Source organism: Dermacentor variabilis, chromosome 4, assembly GCF_050947875.1.
Source record: "Dermacentor variabilis isolate Ectoservices chromosome 4, ASM5094787v1, whole genome shotgun sequence".
Taxonomy (NCBI): Eukaryota; Metazoa; Arthropoda; class Arachnida; order Ixodida; family Ixodidae; genus Dermacentor; species Dermacentor variabilis.
Window position 1 is genome coordinate 205,234,196 of NC_134571.1, and position 5,691 is coordinate 205,239,886.

Consider the following 5,691-nt stretch of genomic DNA (forward strand, 5'->3'; position numbering starts at 1 on the left):
CTCCCATAGAGCCCAGCGGCCGAATTGACTGTAGCACACCAAGCGGATGTTGTTGACTCTTTCCGGTTTCGGTTTTAGGCGCGCGCGTTTTGAAAACCAGTTGGTACACGCCGCGCCGGCTCCGCTGCTCGGCGCGGCATTCATTTTTTTTTTTTCGCTTCTGCTGAACCTCGCGTGGCCTTCGCGTGGAATGGATTTACGTAGAAACGATTGCGATTGACCTTTACAAGACTGCGCCGAATCTGTCAGGTGCAATTTCATAAAGAAAACGAAAGACGTCTTCTGAAATGATGGAATGTTTATTTTGCTCTATATAAATGCTCGTTCCGGGCTTCTTCTGCATTCATCCAAAGTTGTGGCACCAGGTAAGCAGCAGTCATTGCCGTACGATGCTCCACCGGATGCCATCAGCTGAAAGAAAGTAAATTACAAGCATGTATGATTTCCGTATATTGACCTAACAGGAGTATTGCGTGTAGAGGCGAAACGTGCGTAAGTGGTGAATGAGCGTCATTACAGATAAATTCACTTTTACGTACATTTCGCAGCAAAGACTGCTCCGAAACAATGCCATAAAATCTGAACATCCGATTTTCAAGCACCCCTCCTTTCCCGGGCATTACTTCCTGCACTTTAAGTGCACAAATACACGGGTGACTGCGCGTTTCCAAAACAACTTGGCCTCGGCTGACACGATGGTACGCCAAGTACACAAAGGTAGCTACAACACAGGCTAGGCCAGACCATGTTACACGCTCGCAGAATGCCTTCTAATCGCACTCAAGTCAGACTCGTCGGTGCAAAGCCTGTTTTCAGTCGCTCAGAATACATAAATGTCATGTTCTTGAGCTCCTCCGTGTTATCTTTTACGCGTCCTGCCGGCGCATGCAACACTCCCGTGTTATCACTCTCGGCAATCGCTCGTCGCGTTTTCGAGAAGCGTGAGTACCGCAATAATGTATATGTTGTTGCAGGGCTATAAAATGCTTCACAAACTTGTCCCACTAAAATTCAGTACACGCAAAACTAACTGTGGCCGCGGCTTGCTTTTTTCGCTAACAGCTTCACAACCCCAGGCGCGGCGAGCAAGCATCAAGGTATCCCAAAAAGTTACCAAATAATTTACAATACTTTTTTCGGGTCAGAGAATGCGTCACGAACTTCTACCAGTAGGATTCAGTACACGCGAAACTGCGGCACACAGCCGAGCTGCTTTTCGCTAACTGCGTCAATAAGCCGGGCGCGGCAACCGTGCTTCTAAACTACCCCAAATATAACGACGTTAGTTACAATAATGCTGGGGGCCACAGAATGCGCGAAAACTTGTCTGTCTCAGGCGCTACGACGTAGTGCACGCATGCACACGCGCAAATGCCTCACACGGCCGAGCCGGTTTTCGCTTACTGCGTCAATAAGCCGGGCGCGGCAAGCGTACCCAAATACTACCGAAATAAGTTACAGTAATGTTGCGGCTCATAGAAAGCGTCGCAAACATCTCCCAGGACGAGGCATTAACTCAAATTATCTGCGCCAGGACGGCGGTGCTGTTTTTCGCTAACTGCGCTACTCGAACTAAGCCTAAATGTGATTAAAATGCGCCGCACACTGTAAACACAATTTCTCACCTTGCCGTAGTCCAGTAGTGCAGTGGTGCCGTGTGGAAATGCAGACGACACGCAAGAGAAGGCCGGGAGCCCCCAAAAAATGGGCTATATCCAAAACAGACGGGTCGCCGAGTACGCGAGCTTCGCACGTACGACCGTCCTCGCTCACTCCTGCGGCTTGTCTGGCGCATGACGTATGCACGCGCGTCTGGCGTGCCGCTAGCTTGTTGCTAGGCAACGCAACAAAAAGTTGCAAAGTATAAGTTAATTTACACGCAAAACTTTTTCACTTTTAGTGGGAAAGAATAAAAAAAATAAAACGTTGTCTGGAAGTTTATTTCACATTCTTTTTTTCTGATGCTCGCGTCAACTAACGGACGTTGTTGAAACTAGGCGTGACGTGTTTCCTGTTGCCAGTTTTTGAAGCGTGCGTCTATTTGTCGTACAAAAATCCCTCACGTGATCTGATCCTAGGTGCCTAGGGACAGCATCGTTTAGGGATTTTTGAGAAGGCGCGATGCTGGCGCCGAGCGACGCCGTGTCGTGTTCGTCCTCGGCGTGATCGTTCTCTGGACCGCGCATTGTTCAACATTGCTCATGTGATCGTGCGTGCGTTGCTTGTGTGGTGGTTGTAGGTTCTGTGTTACTTGGCGGAAAGCCGTGAGTAGTGGCGGTGCGGCAGTGCGGCTTCGGCCTCGGTGAGCTCTGGAACTACAGAATCTGCGTTGTGACCCGTGCTTTCTTGAGAACCCGGCGGTGGTGATAATTAAAATATCGAAGTGGCCTAGCGCCTCGGCAGAAAGTTCTGCGAACCACGATGTGGCGTCGCCGTGTCCGACTTTGCTTAACGGACATCGAGGGATGTGCTGCTTGTTGCAAGTCATGTAAATGCAACTGCGTCGACCGCCCACTGTTCAGCGCTGAATGTGTGTTTGGTGCGCTGTGCTTGAAACGAGTGGTGCAGCCTGTCAGCGGGGGTGGCGGAGGAGCAGAGTGGCTTAGGGTTTGCGCGTTCACAGACATGTGCTCCCGTCTTAGTCTCATTAGCGGCTGTCGCGGGACTGCGGTGTGCTAGCTCCTTGCCTAGTATCAAGTTTACGACGCTAACACACAGCATGTTCACGTTTTTCCGCGCTATATGTCATTTGCATGACGGCCGAGTTGAAAACGAGACATATAGTGTTCTTTGCGTTTGTGTGTTGTAAATTACTTTCTATTGTGGAAGTTCTGGGAGTCTTATTACGCAAGGAGTACGAACGTAAACAAACACATGTGTGTCTGAAATTTTGAGTCACCCATAATACCTTTTACGACTGATAACTGGCCTACACGGCCTGTGTGAATCAGCTACCGTATGTTGCGACGCTCTTTCGTGTGGTAGAATGATGCACGGTGCGCGTTTATTTCTGTACTGTTGTCAAAACCATTTGTTTATTCACTCAATACAAATGTACAGCTTATTCGCCGCAGTACATTTTAGTTGTTTATTCACTCAATACAAATGTACAGCTTATTCGCCGCAGTACATTTTAGTTACGCGGTGAAGCATACTAAATGTGGCAGGGGGCCGCTATCAGCCAGCATAGTATGTCCACTTAGGCGATATGAGAGGCGGCGGGTGCGCGAGTGTATAATTAAAGAACTCTTCTTATGTCCAGTGGCAGTGGAGATCATTAACTGTAGCACCAAAGTAGTGGACCACTACCAGAACAAAGGCATGTAGTATGCCCATCTCAATTCTTGTGCTTATGCCAGTCTTCTTTTTTACAGCAATAGCTGCTATGGGCGAACTCCCCTGGTTGTTCTGATGTTACTGGTGTTGTCACTGGAATTCCCGAATTTCTTGCTAGAATATTGCAAATAAAGTTCTCATTGTGCTGCGAGGATTCAAACATATGATCAAAAGAGTAGCAGTCCACAATTCTACATTTCAGCCACTCTGCTGAAGTTCAGTCGCGGTGAATACTGATCCCGGAGAGCGGGATCTAGCCAACAGGTGCCATGATTGGCTAACACCTGCTCAATGTCTGCGTACTGTATATAGAGCTGGCATCCACACATTCAAGTTCTTATACATCACCTTCCCACTTGTGAAGGCAGTCCTATGTTAAATTTTAAATGGCAGTCCTACTTAAAACTCATGAATTGTAGTAGAGAGAAAAAAAAGTAAGACAGCAGTGGCTTTTTGTGCGTAGACTATGCATACACCTGGTGCTCTTATGGTCATTTTTTTCCTATCCGCTAAACCATTCTAAACAAGAAAAGTTTATACACAATTAGTTTATACACAGATCACAACTAAACCACAGGTATCGTTGGTAAGCAAAGTATACTTGCTCGGTGACATTTTCTGCAGCCCTGCTATTGGGCTTTCCTTCCTTCCTTTTCAGCTGTGCAGGTTCATTAAATGACTAGACAGTTTGACAATTTTAATAATTGAGACAGCAAAACCCTTCTTGGTTTCAGACTCTGCACATTGCATTTTAAGGCGTGTTTTCTGTGTTTGTTGCTTATTCTTTATGGGTAGGGCATGTCAACATTTTTTACACCATGTCAAGTATGTGGTGCTTGGATGGAGTCTTGCCCTTTCATTCTGTACAATATGATGTCGGTTTTTTGTGTCCAAGGCCATTTTACAGCGCCATTGTAGCATTTTGCTAAGTTTTGCCCCTGTCACCCAAGCTTGAAAGATTGCTACCCACTGCTAGTGGCATGATACATGTGACATTTCTTTTTCAATAAAAGGAAGCCTCGCTTATCCTGTGCACTGGTTGTCTTTTCTCTCTTTGAATTGCAATTTGTTGCCTATATTTGCTCTTTTGTTGAATTTCAGATTAGGAATGGCTATCATAATTGACATTTAAATATATTGCACACAATGCGGATGATATGTCATAGCAATATATGGCCACCATAAATATAAGTTAATAATTCAAGAATAGTGCCGTTGCATGGTGGTGCAGCCATGAATTGTGGCTATAAGGTACCAGCGCTGTAGGTAGCAGTGCTTGTGCAGAATATAGTTCAACTCTACTACTTTCAAACATGATTGTTTTTACCTCCATTTGCATAGCTCCAGTTTCTGTGAACAACACACATCTGGTGGAAGAGTGGCTTGCACCTGCAGTTGGGTCCAATGAATAGCCAAATTTCTGCCCGTTTTCATGTTATTAGCATATTAGTAAAGGCAGTCGTTTTTATAGTAGCCTGTTTGCCCAGTGTAGAAGCCGCTGCAGGGTGTCAGGATCTCATACACATCTTCAGCTTTGCAGGGGACACAGCATCTGGCACATAATTTGTCACAGGCCATGTATTCGGGGCAAGTTGAGTTTACTCACTAGCAAAGGAAGAACCAAGCTTGTTGGATATGAACTAAACCACCTGTACACTCAGTGGCCTTCATCTCGTGTGACACGTCGTTATAGCGACCCTTGTTTTAAGCACTTCTTGTCCAGCAGCGGTCGTTTGCTTTTGAAACACTCGGGATAGCTTTCAGCAAGCTGGACAGGAATAACACTGAAAAACCAGCAGATGTTAATTCTCGCACTTATCATGCGAAGCTTCGTACAGTATGATGAGGGCGTAAATAAATGAGGGTGTTCCTCAAGGCCTTGTAGCACATGTCACGAGTTTGGAGCAACATGATGTATAGCACTTTTTTGATTGCATGCTATAGGTTTAGCAGGTGTGGCCATGGTTGAAGTGCAGTGCAAGGTCAAGAAAACATATCTATGAGCAGCACCCTGGTAAAGGAGACTCTGGGAAAACTAGTGGGAAGCCTGTTGAACATCTGGTTGACCCACTTGCTGGCTCCATCAGGCAAAGTATGATGAAGAGAAGGAAGTCATCAACACATCAGAAGGTTTTTACATATAAACACTGTGCTAAGGTCATAACATGCCAACAAGTCTTAGTGTGCAGGCTATGCACAACCAACTACATATGCCTTCTGTTCGGACATTGTTCATTGTAACTAACAAGGATGGAGTGGACAAAAAAAGAACAGCAACTCCATTAATTTGGTTTCACTGGTATCAACAGTGTTTTGTAAGTGTACATTGCCATACTTCCCAATGCCTTCTTGGGT

General features: G+C 45.9%; 1 long non-coding RNA gene across 1 annotated transcript; it reads right to left on the reverse strand.

Moving 5' to 3' along the window:
- Positions 1–278: 278 nt before the first annotated feature.
- On the reverse strand, positions 279–1,775 carry LOC142580075 (uncharacterized). Its single transcript, XR_012827558.1, has 2 exons — positions 1,626–1,775; positions 279–411 (listed from the first exon to the last, which is right to left on the reverse strand). It is a non-coding gene; the product is annotated as an uncharacterized LOC142580075 (long non-coding RNA).
- Positions 1,776–5,691: the final 3,916 nt, after the last annotated feature.